Source organism: Necator americanus, chromosome II, assembly GCF_031761385.1.
Source record: "Necator americanus strain Aroian chromosome II, whole genome shotgun sequence".
Classification (NCBI taxonomy): Eukaryota; Metazoa; Nematoda; class Chromadorea; order Rhabditida; family Ancylostomatidae; genus Necator; species Necator americanus.
This window is the reverse complement of record NC_087372.1, coordinates 29,468,918-29,486,909: the sequence shown is the minus strand read 5'-3', so window position 1 is coordinate 29,486,909 and position 17,992 is coordinate 29,468,918.

The following is a 17,992-nucleotide window of genomic DNA, read 5'->3' as shown; positions in this document are numbered from 1 at the left end:
CAATATGTGCACTACACCTACGGATACGGTAGCTATCGTATATTCTTAGAAGTTGACAATCTTCGATTCTGAAGGTTGAATTCTCTATAGAAGTGTTAAACTCGTTGGCGTATCAATCCGCTTGGGATGCACCAACGCGTTTTGACTGCAATTCAAAATCGTTGAAGTTTTATGAACTCGTATATGAACTTTATTATAATCACTATTTATTTATATTTATTTTTTATCATTTATTATTACTTATTTTATTCTCTATGGAACTCTGAAATTGCTGCCATATCCTTGATATTCTTCGCCTAATCCTAGTGAGATTCACGCACGCTGAAACATTTAAAATAATTACGCCCCAAAACAAAGCTAACATAAAGCTAGAAATGAGAAATAATTGAAAATTAAAGAAATGGAGCGGGAAATAATGAAAATGAGATAATGAAACATAGAAATCAGAAATAATGAAAATTCAGCCACTGATAGCTTGAAGTGGGGAAGTTTTGGATGAGAAACAACATCTCGAAGAAAAATTACATATCTTAATGAAAACGAGACGAAAGAAATCTTCAACCTTAAGGAAGAAGAATAGTAAAACAAAAAAGTAAACTACGACGTGCCTTGTGAAGAATGGATAATAAATATGAATTTTATAAATATAATATTATAATTTTATATTTTTTATTGTATTATTTGTACCATATATTTTAGATTTATTATTATATTTTTTTTTCAATATGAGACAATCGAGTTCAGGTTGTGGAGAATCACAGTCTGAGGTTAAACCTTATAAGGATTCACAGTAACATTCGTTATAATATGAGGTGAAGGAGTTTTCCGAACATTTCTGTACAAAGGTGTTGGTCGAGCAGTGGGGTGATTGTCTTTTTTTTCTGCTCACAGGAATCGAAATTTAAACATGTAGTTCTACCTTTGCGTAGTAATATGGGATTCTTTTTTCTATCTCATATACTGACTATTCCAAATAAATTGTCCTCCATAATCATAATCTTCTTCAAACTAACATGCCAAAGAAAAAAAAACAAGAAAGAAGAAAAGAGACTGTGAAGTTTATGAAGCGCGAATAGAGAGAGACGACAAATGACTCTTGATTCGCATTCAAATTCCGCGCTCACCTCTGTGAAGCATGAAATAAGCCTTATTGCGGAGTTCACTGATCCTTCAGAATCCTTGAATTCCGCGCCATTCACAGCTTCTGATCTAATTTTGAGCATTCCTTTTGCTTCACCTGCGTGACAGAAAAGACTGCGAAACACACATCGAGAATCTAGTGAAAATAGAAAGAGCACACTATTTCTCGCTTTTTCTTTTCGCCTCAATCTTATACCCGTGAAAATAAAGGAAAAAAAATTGTGAGAGAACTGCTGGAGTTAGGAAAAAGCAGCAAATTAGCGGAAATATCATCAAAAAGCAAACCCAAGAAATTGTAACTTTTAGTACTGGCGCAAGGAATTGGAAAAATCAAAGATAGTCCAATTACCATAACGCACTGAGCGTTCTGACGTTTTTGAAGCATTGCCCCTGTTTATCCGGATTAGCATTAAACATAAAATTGGCTTAAAGGAGCCGAATATCCTTGTCTAAGTAGAGCAAATGAGTGCCTTGGTCTTTTTTGGAAACACGCTTTGAATGAAAATAAAAGAGCCTCGAACACAACTTCGACGAGCAATTAAAATACGAAGTTCTACGCTTTTTTATCATTAGCTCCGAATTTTTTTCCAATTCCATTTGTAAGCATTCCGTTCTACCATGGCCCATAAAGAAGACTTCTTATGAAGAATCGATGACGCAACGCACGCAAAGTTCTTCAATGTGAAAATGTGCAAATAGCTGCTTAGTTTGTAGGAAACGCAACCAATGGTTCAGAGATTCAGACAAATAATAAATTAAACTATGTGTGCAGACGAATGTATGGTGTCTTGCTGTAAACTGCTTACACTCCGAGCCTAAATCTGGCAGGAACACGTAAATAAGTGAACGAAGCATATTTGTCTAAAATTCAAGAGAACACTTGTTTCTACGAGGGGCTCTCGAGATGCGGGAAAAAAACTACGACGAAAACAGAAAATTGTTGTCTTTGGATGCGTGAATAGACAAATATTCGAAACGTTGATATGCTGTAATTCATAAGAAATCTAATACCTAGAGTATTAAGGAAGTGAAGAAGAAGCGAAAAATAGCAATGAATGAGACAAAAAAAAAGCAAGAAATAAAAACGAAGGAAACATTCTAAAGAAAATCGTCCGGAGAGAGAGGAAGTCAACTAAGGAAAACAGGCAAAAAAAAATATTTGAAGTAGTCTTTCCAGATAGCAGCGCCTAGAAAGAGTCAAAAATCAGGGACATTTGCTGCGCAAAAAGAAAGAGGTTGATTTTCGCAGAGCTCGCATCGAAAAGGAATAGAAGGCGGGCAATTAAAGGCGGTATATTACGAATCTGAGGTGGCACGGACTTCAGGTGGAGTATTCGTATACGGGATAGTAGATTATGGAGACGGGGGTTATTCCGTCCATTTCTTCCTAATTCCCGTAAAAACCGGCCCAGAAGATGTGGCGCGTGCAAAAGGCTGGCGCGCTCCAATCGAACTCTTTCTAGAAAACAGCGCGCCAGAACGCCCGAAGCCGTATCGTCCGGGCCGTTTTTTACGGCAATTAGGAAGAAATGGACGGAATCACTCTTCTCTCAATAATCTACGATCCCATAAACGAATACTCCACCTGAGATCCGTACCACCTCAGATTCGTTGGGTGATGCCTTTAATATTCTACTGCAAGAAGAGGTCATAAGCAAGATGAGGTAAGACTGAAAATATCATTTATATATGTATCATATTTATTTGTATTAATGTTTACTGACCATTTCTTTTTTCTCGGGTGACTGAAATTCAAGGATGAATCTCTGGAATATTTACAGATTTTCACGTATTTTATGGAGGTTCGAACACCATGAGCACTATGAAAACGTATTTTTACCCGCTTAGGCGGCGTGCCTGCAAAAATTGCATCCCATGACATATATATACGTCATAAGGGCTGAAGGGCTCGAAGAATTCTGCCGTTGCTTCTTTTGTTCTGTTCTGTTTCTTACTTATTAAGCTATTAATTCAATAGTTTAATTAATTTAATTTAAAAATTCAATGAATTATTCAATTATTTAATATTTGTATTTGTATCGCCATCAAAAGATACAGTCACCAAGCATTCCAAGAATTTATCTTCTCTTTGCTAGAAAAAATTTCCAATATTTGCTGATCTGAATACAATTGTCTCCAAGGTAACGATTCTCCTTTAAGTACACTTTTCATTTAGTTTTTTTTTTCACTGCTACAGCTATTACATGTCAACCACGTAATGTTTTCGAAAATAGGATTCATCTATTCTCAAATTCTATTCTCTATCCCAATGAGCTCCTGGCTCTACCGTTGCCGAAAATTCTGTTCCTTGTCGAACTCTACAGCAAAAAAATCATTGAATAACCGCAAAAATAGTTAGATTAGTTATTTCGTAATAGATCATTTCCTTGAAAAATAAAACAAACAACAATTTTCAAGGAACGCATAAGGGACGCTCTGAATTTCCGTCACAAATCCATCCATGAATACTATAAAGTGTCTACTATTGACCTCGTGCTGTTTGTAATACTATGTGAACCATAGGATTGTCCTACTTGCAACCCAACCTTAACCCTATCCAAACATCGACACTTAAGGATACTGCAGAGTGCGTGAATTTCATTAAAAATAAAAAATCGAAAAATTAATCAAAAATTTAATTCCTACAAACTAACCTCTTAAGGCCATTCTAGAAGAAAACAAACTTTTTGACTAATGGAAAAGGATTTTGTATAAACTTCGCAGACTTATTCAAATACTTTCACTTTCTCAGGAAAAAATAGTGCAAAATATTAATAGCAGAACGAAAAGAGTAAGGGAAACGTTTTCCGCATACTGTTAAGGGAGGTATCCAGACACAATGCGTAGATCTCATTCGCTTTGGTGACACTCTATAAGTGTTTCGGTGTTTCACCGCTACTCGGTGACACAGGTCAGTTTGTTTTCCTTTTGAAGCTCTTGCGTGTTGTACTTAGGACACTGTCGAGGCTTGGCAAAGAGAGAGGAGGAGTTTGATGGGATATGAATGGCATTAAAGACCTCGAACCATTTTCAGGCCTTTGATAAAGAAGACTTCGTCGAAACGTCAGGCCAATAATAACGTTCCACCAAAACTTCGTTGGCAAAACAAGAAAACATAAATCCGGAAACAAGCAACGTTCAAATTTACGTATTAATAAGTACAAGTATGGCGTACTGCTGTGGTAGAAGGAGCAGTTATGGCTGCATGTACGGCTCGAAATTGCCCTAAGCCGACAAGCATTCCACCGGATAGATGAATTTGTACCAAATTCGTCTGGGAGGACAAAAACACTGACCAGATGCATCGGCTGATCAGTGCAAGTCGTTGTAAAGCTGTAATGCTTTCGAGTTCAATTAAGAATCTTTTGAAGATCATAGACCTCGAAAGATTCTGAATTGAACTCGAAAGCGTTGTCTCACAAGAAAAGAACGCCTGAGACCTCCTGTTTCGATATTCACGACTTGAAAGTCACGAGCTAAACCGAGAGGTGTCGCTCTAAAGCCACAATTGTAAAATCGAACTCCATAAAACATTCTTGGATTATCTTAGAAGGGTTATAAATCCTACAACTTTACGAAAAGAAAATTGCAAACCGTTGAGCTGGTGCTCTGCCAGAGCGAGCAATTGCCACATTCGCCCACCTTTATGCGATATCGGATGAGCCGTTAACGACTTTTACAATGGAAAAACCTAACCGGCTAATGGATGAATTCCAGACGGGAAATATGATTCGATTAGTCCAGAAATCTCACAAATCACTCACGAGAAATTATAGCTTTGTGGATCTTTCAAGATGGAGAGAAGATACTTTCCCTAGGAATGCGCAAATGCGTTGAACTGGTTGTCATAGAATACCTTTCATAATATTGACTCAAAAATTAAGATAAGATGAATCGGCATTAAAAAAAATCAGAAAATAACTTTCGAAGCAAAGGAAATGCTCTTTCAAGTAACGTGTTGTATATCGCTAAACTCTTTTTTTTTCTCTGCACAAGTTTAAATTTAAAAAAAAACGTCATGATTGTGCAACAACCTGAAAATAGAGGTGTGTAATCTTTTAAGCGGAGCCAAACTGTAAGTATAATAATTAGGCTAAGATGAAGCAGAATTTTAAACTTCCGAATAATTTCTATCCTAAGAAATATTGCTTTTTGGTGTTACTTTATCATGGAGAACATCTCCATTCTCGTTTATGTGAAACCGAAACTGAAACCGTTTGAATGTCCGGCAAAAGCCGGACTTCAGACTTTCGGTGGTGATCGCTTTGCTCGCCTTTCCTGATCAATGAAAATCGATAATAGTGGCATTTTCTGCAAAATTAGAACTATGGTTCTCTAACAATGCTTTCTTTCCCTTTTTTATAATAAATGAACGTGGAAGATTTCATAGTTTTCATTGTTAACGCGTCAGCTCACATTTTGAGATTATTCAAACTTCAGCTTCAAACCCTCCTTCGATACCAACATAATGTAGACCCAATTTGAAAGTATTACGCGAAATATGGGTTTTCCTCCTGTTTCTCGTCGCCGTGTCCAAGATAAAGCAAAACGTGAAAAATACAACTTTTATTTTTTCCACGACGACTTATCGGCTTCCGGTTAATGTCTTCAGGAATTGCTGTGTAGCAAGCATACATGTGTCTCCAAATCATCACTTGGCCTGCGAAAACATCGATAAAAAGGGAACAGCCCTCTCGGGGAAATTACGATGAGTCAAAGCGAAGTAAATTAAAATTGTTTATTAGCAGTAGATCAGTTGAATGGCAAATTTTTACTTAATTGCGTCTCTTAGCGAGCTATTGAGAATTTTCTGTCCACCGTTAGTTTTTGCAATTTTCCAGTTCTTTTTTTTTCAAACCTTTCAAAAAATGCTAAAAATTTGATTTCATGAATGTTTACGAACTTTGGAAGAATTTTATTTTTCTTCATCGATAATGACGTACTTTTCCTGGATACACTTTCGTCTCCGTACCAAACAGCTTGTTGTCTTCCCTATACGAAAATTCTTTCGGCGCACAGTTGATTTGTCTTGCAGAAACATCAATTTACGCTACCAGCCGTAATACGGGAACAAGTAGTGTGTCCCTAATGCATATCTAGAGTAGCACGATAGAGGCACTGTACGTGCTAGAACGAAACGTATTAGGTTTCCTTATCTCAACTGCGTGGCGCACTACGCTACTCACAACTAGGACCACCAGGAAAGAAGCGATACTCTTTAAAATTCCCGAAATTTAACAATGGATGAGTGAATTCGCGGAAGCTCTTTGCCGTAATTTTGATACACAAAAAGGAAGTCTCATTCCACGAAGATAGCAAGTTTCACTAAGGAGTCATTAGTGAAATTCTTAAGTGTTTTTTTCCGTCTCCAAAAAATACTAGCAATGTACAGTGGTATGCATGAACATTAAAAAAAGCGATGATGAGTGATGGTACGGCACAGACAAACCCTTTAATTTGTCATAAAATGAAAATTTTGAAAGAAATATTGACATACCATTCAATTTTTCATTTTGAGTTCCATCCAAAAAGCGGAGAATTGTTGAATGAAGCGCAAAATTCCGTCGTATGTTTGTTAAGTAGACAATTATTGCAACGTAACATAGCCTGAGGTCATGGTTGGGAAGTAATCAAGGATTGACACATCCATATTTTATCAAAACACGAAGAAATTATTGTGAACAACCATATAGAATTGTCAAATTTATATACTGCGCGGATCTGATTATTGCCTTAAACTATTGATAGATTTGCTCTCAAGGGACAAGGTACGGTACGGTTCATCAGATTTTCTAGGAATTACAGATTGAAATGGATTTTCTGCATTTTACTTTATATCAAAATACTATGTCGAAATTAAGATTATACGAGATTCTTCTAAATTACCCGGCTGAAAGTAACACACTAATTTGCATAAGTAACGTAAATATTTACGGCGCGTACGTATGTAAGAGTCATCGAGTACATGTCACGCTAATGATTTGATGAGAAATCACTTTTCACACCAAACTTGAATTACAACAAAAGAAGCAGTTTTGCACAGCACAATACAACGCCGACATTTCTTAGCTTGAAATGTGAGGCTTTACGGTAGGAAGAAAGTTTTGATGTTAAAAAATTGTCAAAAAAAGGGGAAATGGGAATGAGAAAGGACATTCGGAGAAATGCATGAACACGTACATGCGCAACGAAAATCCAACAACAACAACGGCTCACTCTTCCATCATCATTCCATTATCGTACTGGATGACAACACCAGATGCGTCCCAACCGAATGGAAAATGGAGAACGCGAATGTGTGCTGCGAATCGTCCTATGCAGAACCTCGTTCTAAGATACGCTGCTGATGAGAGGAAAAGCAATTTCGGTTAAAAGTAAATTTCGGGTCGTTGAGAACGGAATCGTCGCATGGAACGAGTTCAGACAATTTTAGTGTAATGCGTTCTTTTGTTATGCGCAGGTCAACATAATCAACAACGAAAACATTGACCTTTTTGCGGATAGAATCAAAATCAAACATAACGAGATATCCAGAGAAATTTCTCAATTGAATTTTTCAAAACAGACTAAGTTACTTCCCATCTCTTCACTTCTACAACGCCGTGACTTTTGAAGAGGAAAAAACTGTTGCAAAACACTTTGAAACTTCTTTGTGACGACTTCCTTTTTGTTCCGAAAATTCAAAAGTACGACGATGGTATTTATTACCGCAGTCGAGATAAAACGATAACAATACGAAGATGCACGTCCTTAGTGAGTGTCTGCACAAGCCTCCCTTAAAGGCATCACCCCACGAATCTGAGGTGGTACGGACTTCAGGTGGAGTATTCGTATACGGGATAGTAGATTATGGAGAGAGGGGTGATTCCGTCCATTTCTTCCTAATTGCCGTAAAAAAAACGGTCTGGAAGATGCGGTGAGAGCACAAGGCTGGCGCGCTCCAATCGAACTCGTTGTGGAGAGTAGTGCGCCGGAACGCTCGAAGCCGTATCTTGCGGGCCGTTTTTCACAGCAATTAGGGAGAAATGGACGTAATCACCCCTCTCCATAATCTACGATCCCGTATAAGAAAACTCCACCTGAAATCCGTACCACCTCAGATTCGTGGGGTGATGCCTCTAACATATTCATGTTTTCTTGTTTTGCCAACGAATTTCTGGTGAAACGTTATTACTGGCCTGACGTTTCGACAAACTCTTCTTTATCAAAGGCCTGAAAATGGTTCGAGGTCTTTAATGCCATTCATATCCCATCAAACTCCTCCTCTCTCTTTGCCAAGCCTCGACAGTGTTCTAAGTACAACACGCAAGACCTTCAAAAGGAAAACAAACTGAACAGTGCCACCGACTAGCGGTGAAACACCACGTTCTTATAGATTGCCACCAAAGCGAATGAAATCTACGCATTGTGCAGTACCCTTAGGTACTGATTTGTGGATACCTCCCTTAACAGTATGCGGGAAACGTTTCCCTACTCTTTTCGTTTTGTTTTTATATCTATTTTTAAATCTTCCACTATTTTTTTCCTGGAGAAGTACAAGTACTTGGATAAGTCCGTGAAGGTTTTACAAAATAACATACCCACATATAATCAACGTCTGCTGTAATCGAATTTATAGTATGATCCCAAATGACGTCTTAAAAGAAGGCTAACTATGTACAGTTATGCCGAAAGAGGGCAGACACTTAGTTTTTGCAAACTGGTCTTTGGGGAGATGTTTTGAAATCAGGAGAATTCTGAACTAGTGAGAAGGAGGTTTCTCGGTATTATGACTACGAAAGATGAGAATCTTACCAGAAATAAAACTTACTAGAATGGAACCAGAAATCATACCTCTACAAAGATCTAAGATGATGAAAACTTCCTATTATCAACACAAACGATAAAGTAATAGAAAAGGACTTCACCAAGACTAAGTGATCCCAATCAACAATTATTGTACAGGAAAATGATAGAAATCCATAAAAAGCAGACATAAACAATGTTCAGAGCTTTTTTTGCATACTGTAGAGAGAGCTCAGTGCAAGCCTTCACCGAGGATGTGTCGCGCCGGTACTCCCAAGTAAGTATTTTTCGAATTAGCAACTGACACTGAAGCAGGAACCAAAATCCATCAGGTAACCAGAAGTCTCCTTAGCATGAAGGAATTTACACTTGTGATATATGGCTACAAAGTTGTGCATGATTGAAATCTTCGCTGAATCACTGAACATTTTGATTCAAATCTGCAGAAATCTGGACGTTAACGTTAACTTGAGCGTGTTCCTCGTCTCCAATTTTTCTTTTAGTTCTCCTTTGAAAATGGATATCGGTGTTTCCTTTTGTTTACAACCACGAGAATCACTTAATCACTACAAATCGCTGGTAAAGATAATGTGGCGTATTCAGTGATAAAATCTCTTGCTGTTAACTCGCAATGATGTTGTTAATTAACAAGTTTTTGAAAACAGAAAGATGAAGAACTGTTCAAAGCTCTCTCACCTGCGGTGTCAACGATGAGTCCAAAAGTAGTAAATGTTCGTACATTGAACTGTTTCTGAGCGATTGCGTTCGTTTCTTCCTTCTTGCGTAGGAAGAAATGTGCACATACATGCTCTGGTAACACAAGGAATAAACGACATTTTGACTTTTTGTTCCAAAATTTTGCAAGTCCTCGCGCTTTCGAACCGAACTTTCGAATTCCGACTTCTGGAAAAAACTACCACCTCGACGTTTTTGGAAGTTCAGAGTATCTTTCTCACACTTCTCTTTGCTCACACTTTAACTCTTTTTTTGCGCTATCATTAGTGTTGTTCACTTTAGCTCATTTACTGAAAATTCCATGCTTCGCATGATTTCAATTTATTACTCTGCTACATGCGCGTGGGCTATTGATTTGGACTATCTGATCTTTTATTTGACTTCTCCTAAAAATCTGCTGATGAGTTTCATTCAATGTTTCCTCTTTATTTCGAAGACAATAGTCACTGCAAGAGTTTTTCCTTTCAATTTGTTCTGTTGTTCCTAATTTATTTTTAAACGTTATGAGACTAGATGTTATTGCATTTGTTCTATGTTTCCTTTTGGGTTTCTAGTTCTGAACGTTTTGCTTTATATCTACATAATATACATAAGTGGTGTACCTCAAGATGGAGTACTTTCCCAATTACTATTTCTTTTATACAAATCTGATTTGCCAGCTTGTCCTAGAGCTCTTCTTAATGTCACAGCACAGTTGTATGCTGATGATATTAAAATTTTTTGTATCTACAGCTCTGAAAATCGGTATGCAATGTGCTCCCAGTTACAATCTGTAGTGGATAATGTTGTTCTCTGGGCATTCAAATGGGGTATCGCAATTAATCTTACCAAATGTTGTGTGTTGCATCTTGGCAACGGCGACTCAGTAAACTATATGATAATACTGAGATACTGTTATAAAAGTGCGATACCACTAAGGATCTAAGAGTATGGCTCAGTTCTTCGATGAAGTTTTCCATTCACATTGACAATATCTTAAAAAGAGCATTCACGGTTCTATTCACAATCCTTCGTAATATTCGGTGCAATGATCCTAAAATCCTTACGTTTTTGTATAAAACTTTTGTTTTACCTCATTTGGAGTACTGCTCTCAGATCTGGAGTCCCTATGCCAAAAGATACATTAAGATTTACATTATTCACATTTATTTATTTTATTTTTTACACATAAAGTCCAAAAACCTTTCACAAAGCACGAGTTTTCATTAGAATTGGTTACGAGTACCAAAACATACTCAATTACGCTGATCGATTGAGTACATTAGCATTAAAACCTTTGTTTTATAGAAGAATAATCTCAGATTTAATATTTTCCGTCCGAATCTTTCGAAACGAAACTAAACTGTTACCCAGTAAATACTGGGTGTTTAGACCTAGCAGTACCAGAACAGGGGTTTTGGATTTAATAACAGAGACCTTGGCCGAACATTTCCTCACCTCTCTAACTCGTTCTTCGTCTGTACTGCCAAATGGCTCCGTCTTCTTCCCCTACACGTGCTTATGGCCGAAAGCAGCAGGATTTTTAAACGAAGGCCGAGTAAAGTTGATTTAGTCCAACTTTTTAAACTCGAAATTCCCTAAACTCTCCCTTCCTTTTTTCAGCTTCTCCTGAAGGACAGTTCATCTCCTCATCATCCTCAGTAACCATGCCAGTTCGTATAGCATCCTAAGACCGGCCGCCTGCTCCCTGCTTTCGATTTTCTAGTCTTTCTTTCGACTTCGTCTTTATATCAGCCTTTTTCGGTGCATTTGGCCCTCTGTTTCGTTTTTTTGTTTCGTCTTCGGTGTTGTCTTTTGTTTTACTATTTATGTAACTAGTAGCTTGATTGGTATTTTTTTTAACTTTACGTTTTTCTTCTATCTGCTTCTACTTTTAGCAGGAATCAGTCTAATGCGTAGTTCCTTTGACCTTTTGTTTGAACTTTCTCTGCACTGTTGGTATTCCCCTCTACTTCTTTACCTAGCTTATAATATTAGTGCTTCCTTTTCTACTCACCGGTTGAGCGGGGTGAGCCAGTATACCCGCTTGCCGAACTGTCGGTGACCTGTTAATGAACATATTAATTCTGCTAAGAGGGCATTTTGCTGACTGATGTGAATGGAAGCCGCTAACTTTTATAACCTACCTACACTTCCTCATTTTTCAAGGGTCTTAATTTCCACTTAATTAATATGTTTTTTTTTAATTACTGAGTCGTCCCTTGCCTTCACCGTTCGCGTGACTTATCCCTGCTCATTCTCATTCTACTCTTTTCTTGTTGCTGGATTGTCTACTGTTTATTTGTATTCATTCCCTGCCTCTTACTCTTGGCACGCCTTTGAACGTAATAAATAAATAAATAGTAAAGGTCTACACTATGACAAGAAATATTCCTGCTTCATAATAAGATATGACTTTTTATGAAAGCCGGTTCTGGAAACAGTTTTACTTTTCGTTGGGATTAATGTCTGCATCTCCGGTTACTTACAAAGCGCAGGCACTTTTGAGCCTTAGAACTTCTGGGTTCCAAAGTTACAAAGCCAACTTCTGCTCATTCTAAGGTACCAGCGATACTTCATTTGTTTTTCTCATCCACAACTTCCAGATTCTTGCAGCTAACAGTTTTCAACTGCATTGATTATGAACGTGTTCGATGATTCTCACATTCTGATCACAAACAAACTAAATAAAGAGTATAAATGTTCTTGTGTTCTGGGGACATACTTCTGGATCCATTCTTCCATCTGTATTTTTTCTACTTGTGTACCCACAAAGTTTGTCTCTTCAACACTAAGACGACTAAGACTGATTACAGTTTGTATTTCTTCTGTATTCACCTATTTGAACGATTTTTGAGATGTGTATTGACCTTCCATAACTATAAGCTGTACAAGGGGTTGTTAAATAATTTTATTGGCTAACGTTTCGGTAAAATTGCCTTCTTCAGAACCTGAAATGAGCGATTCAATTCACGATTTAAACGATCAAACCTGTCCACAACTAAGCAAATAAACTCCACCATACTTGCTTCAATCACCACCTTAGCGACTACACTGAATGCTCACCTTGGATCGGAGACCCCCAAAATGGACCGCTGACTGACCGATCACGGGAGCGAATGATCGTAATGTATTATTCGGATCAGAAAATCCATTTGAGATATGGTGCGGGTTCCAGCGTTAACAACAGACGTTCGCTCTTGCGGTTCATTTTAGGGTTTCGGCTTGGATACAAGATGCTTCCAGCGATTTTTGAGCCAACGCTTTGGATTCGTGCGCTAAGATTTGAATCGACCTACAGATTTCAAAATCGGCTCCATAGTGTTCTTTGGGCACCTAAAGGTGTCATTCTCGCAAACTATTGTTTCCATTCACATGCTCTTTGATGCGGACATATAGCGGTCGTGCCACTTCACCGACATACTCGTCACCGCAGTTGGTGCAAGAAATAAGGTAGATTACGTCGGAATCCAAGCAGTCTCCTTGTCTACCTGTGGGACAAATAATGAAATTCGGTGTTGCGCAGATAGTATCGTACAAACGATTCGGAACTAGCTGATGTTTCAAATTGTTCGGTGGTATATCAACGACCGAAACGGGAGCTATCCAAGTCTGCTCTCCTCAGTCACCACCTAATGGCAGCGCTCATTTCATTGAAGATATAAGGAAAGCAGAAAGGTATCCTACCTGTGGTGGGTGTTTCCACTTGCCGTGGTCTTCCTGCCGTGCATTTCGGTAACGCCTTGCTTCAGACTTTCATAACCATTAGAAACAGCGATTTCGCGAGCCAAAGTTCACTATTTCTTTCTCTCCTCAGATCCACTACAAACGGATTTTACCTTGCGGAACATGTTGTTAAGCAGAACTTTCTTTATTTGAAGTGGATGAACCGACAGAAAATGAACTAAGATGTTTTTAGCTTCTTGTTATTATCTTACGAACGATACCATTTCGTTTGGTACGACTGTTCAAGATCCTATCTTTGACCTAAAGAAAAGAAAGCCAATTGTTCTGTGGTTTTATGTGTTCGGACTGTCTGTTCAAAAAATCAAATACCTGTCCATCTTCCCTTGGGTAGTGCAGATGACAAAGCGATCGCCGATGAACAAAGGACGTAGTTCCAGAACAGGCTTTTCAATAATGGCCAAAAATGAGATAGCTAAGATAGGAGCCAATAGCTGCCCCATAGCCAAACCTCTAAGTTGTGCAAAGTAATTACCGGAGCATCTGAAGCCTTGAGAAGAACCATCAATTGGAAGATTGAGAGTCTGTATAAATTGATGGTTTTTATATTTTCTTTTAGCAGTTCGAACATAGCCTATATCGCAGAGTCACTAGATGCATTCGTATACAGTGCTTCGACGCCGAATTACTCCATGACACAGTCTCTTGTCAAGTGTGCATACGGGTACTGGTTAAATGGGCAGTTATATGGGTCAATACTTGCGCAAATATTGTGCTTAGGAAGCATCCTATAATATCCGTGGAACCTCCTACACTACTAATTATAGGTCTCATTTTGTATATAGGAAGGTCAATAGAGGCCAGATCGCTGTTAGACTGGAGTTTGGAGTCTTGCTAAGGAGATAGAGCACTGGACTGGTCGGCACGTAAGTCGTGAGGCGGGCAACGAAAATGAGAGGAAACTCAGCAGATTTTGCTGTCTTAACCCATTCGGATTTCTGAGATGCTAACCGATAAAGTTAAAGTTAAAGTTTCTGGCGTTGATCAATCCGCTTGAAATGCGCCCCACGTTCACTTCAATTCAGAATCGTTTGAGGTTTACGAACGTGTATCTGGCTTCTACAATGAGTTGTGGGGGCTAGCCAATGTGTCAACTCAGTGTTTTTATCCTCCCAGACAAGTCTGGTACCAATTTATCGACCACGGAGGGATGAAAGGCTTGGTGAGCACTAGGGCGGATTCGAACCTCCGATCGATTGTGCAGGAAGCGGAACCTCTAACCGCTACACTACACCCGCCTCTGCTAACCGATATGGTATGGTAATTTGCCAAGGTTCTATCAGTCTCAGACCACTGAGGAACGGAGTGTCGGAACGTCGGACACAGAATAGATGCCACAATAGAAAATTCTAAAAAAAATTTTTAAACTTTTTTCAGACTATTGAACTTTCACAAATGTAACTCAGTCTTGTTTTAATTTGATTGGAAACTGCATCAAGCAGAGCAAAAATCCCATCTGACTAACAAGATATATTGCTGCAAAATCTTCTCCGCATGAAAGCACTTATACAATTCATGACCTAGAAGAATCGACAAATTCAGGAGAATTAAGATAAAAGAAAGGAAAAAATGTCTAGCGTTAGTAAATCCACTTTGGGTGCCCGACCGCGTTCACTTCAATTTAGAATCGTTTGGGGTTTACGAACGCGTTTCTAGCTAGTGACTTGCTGGAGCTTGCCGATGTTGTCAAGCCAGTGGTTAGGTCCTACCAGACTGGCGCCATCTCATACACCCAGGAGTCATGAAAAACGTGGTTGGCGCTAGGGCAGTTTTGATCCTCGATCGTGCAGATCAGCGAAACCTCTCACCGACTGCGCTACACCCGCCCCATATCTAGTGCCCGGCATGACTTTCTCAAAGCGCACGCGGGCGTTTTGCGTGTAGAATTCAAGCGTTAACCACTTACCACTTATAACTGTATGTACCACTGCTGGCTTGCACGAGTTCGAACCACTAACCACTCACTACTTTGACCCAACAACCACCTACTGCATAACCGTCTTGACATGGGCCGATTAGTGCTTTAAGCATAAACTTGTATTGGTGTTTCAATGATAAACCGCAATGTAATACTGTCGCATAATACCGCTTGCCACCTGGAGTGGGACAAAGGGAATAGGGGCTAAGGTCATCGGAGGAGAATCGGAACAGGGTTCTGGCCGCGAGCCCGCAGGGTTTGGAGGGGGTAGGCTGCTGTTTGGAGCTAGCGCGACCTCTGTGATTCCGGGCAGTCAGCTCCGGGTCCTCCACACCGATGCCTTCCGCTCGTCCGTGGAGCGGATCTGGGGCACGTCACCATAGGACATCATATTTAGGAAGATTAAACGATGATCATAAAGCAAACCATTTATGACTATGATTCCTATTTATGTTTTATGTAGCTTAAAAGCCACTTAAAACGTACGAAAGAGTCAACGAAAGAAAACGGAATGAAGTTTGAATATAATCACATTCGCATTACAAAGATATAATTAATTCAGTTGCGCTGCCATGAAAAAAAAATGGATTTGGTCAAGCTACAACCTAAACAAGTAACGGAAACTAACCATAGAACGATCTTATTGACGAACAGAAAAAAAGCTGCAATTCTGCAGTCTATATACCTTTTTCGTATCACATCTAGATCTTAATGAAAGAATAACAACAAAGACAATAAACCAATAATTGTTAAATAAATATTTTGCGTGAGAACACCAAGGAAATGGAGTTGATCACGGCAACCTTTCTACAATTGCGCATCACTCTTCCAGAAAGAGCTATAATGTTCGACACAAAGAGAAAAATTAAGGAGAATATTTGTTTTTGAAACCTGATTGTTATCGTTGCAGCCATACACGACCAAATAGATAGAACACCTGGAATTTAACGATTACTTTTATGAAATATTATACCAGAAGAAAGATGCAGAAAACCTGTTGGATAGCCTTAATTTTACTTCATATTCTGTAATTTTAGTTGGAGAATGAGGTAAAAAGAGGAAGCTGGAAGTGAGAAAATGAAAACTTAGGAGCTTTTTGCAAAATTCTTGAGCCGTGTATGTTCAAACACGTTTTCCAATTAGCTTCAAATTTGTGTATATATGGAAGCAGTAATTCACTTACAGGTGGCATTCTCCTCCGTAAGATAATTCTTTGAAATTCGTTGCGAAAATTCCGGTGAAAAATAATATAGATAATTATATGAATAGAAGAATTCACACATAAGAGGTATGTCGAAGATTTTTTGATGGCGTCGCAAACCTAAGGTATATTCGAAGCTCTTTTTCTATCGAACACACATTCTAACCGAAGTAGATTTTGTTTTACTGCAACTATAACACCACTTCCATAGTGTATAGGCTGGTACACATACTTCCAACTACTGTTAGTTACCTCCTAACCCACTCTTTACATTTAAAGTGCTCGTTCTATCAACTATTATCTGAGCACGTTCTCTTTGCTTCCAAAATGTGATTCTATTATAATTTAGAAAAAGAAAAAGATATGCTGTATACTTATAATACATAACAACATGTGTGTATGTGTAACGTGAAACGTGTGAAACGAAATTCGAGAAAAGGGATGCGACGGATCCACCTATGTCAAATTGGTGCGCCGACTCTTCCTTTTTATGACTCTTCTGTGTGTCTATTTGTTTACGCGTTTGCCTCAGGTGGGTAGCATGTCTTCCACAGAGACTGGAAACGCGAATGAAACTGGGTGCTTAAATAATAGCGAATAATTTGCATGATCTGACGTAGAACGTTATCCTTAGCAACACGTTGATGTTGTTCATGTCATTTTACGTTAAATCATTATTCTGTGAGAACTGTTGGAAAAAGGAGGAAAACTCATACTTCGGGTAATGTTTTTAAATTTTGTCTATGTTATATTGGCATGTAAGTAGTGTTTGAAGCTGAATGATGTTCACAGTTGTGTACATATATATGTGGAAAGAACATGAAATAAGTTTCCCAACAATGTATATCACTTCACACAAAATTTTTACTTCATTGCTCTAAATTGGTGTTGAAACTACTGGAACGAGAAAAAAAACTGCTATCTTTTCTTAATAGTTGGTCTTGGGAATTAAAAGTAGCGCAAACCTCAAAGTGCCTTCATTGCAAAAACTTTTTAAACTAAAATTACATGTTTACAAGTAAGGAACATGTCTAAATAAATGAGGGCACCCAACTTTTCAAGTGGTGTCCGAACTATGTCGGAAAGATCTCTTTTCTTGGCTCACTCGGCTCACTTGTGAGAAGATATGCATACGCTCCTAAGCATAACTACACAACAATATAACTTCACATTTAAGCAAACTAACATCTCCGATGTACTGACTAAATAATGAAATTCCATTGGGTATAGTGATCAATGTTACGGATAACCCAGAAATTATAAGTTGGTATCTGATCCGTGTTAGCAATGGATTTGTAGAACTGCAAATACACATCACAAAGCTATAAAATGTTCTATACCACTTCTTAACAAAATCTCCATAAATTTGATAGTTTAGAAGTGAGAAGAAACCGCTGTATGAAAATCGGAAGATGATTGAATATTTGGTGTTGTTAATAATAATTTGTCACTAATCAAACTAAAACAGATAGCGTTTTATTGTTATAAAC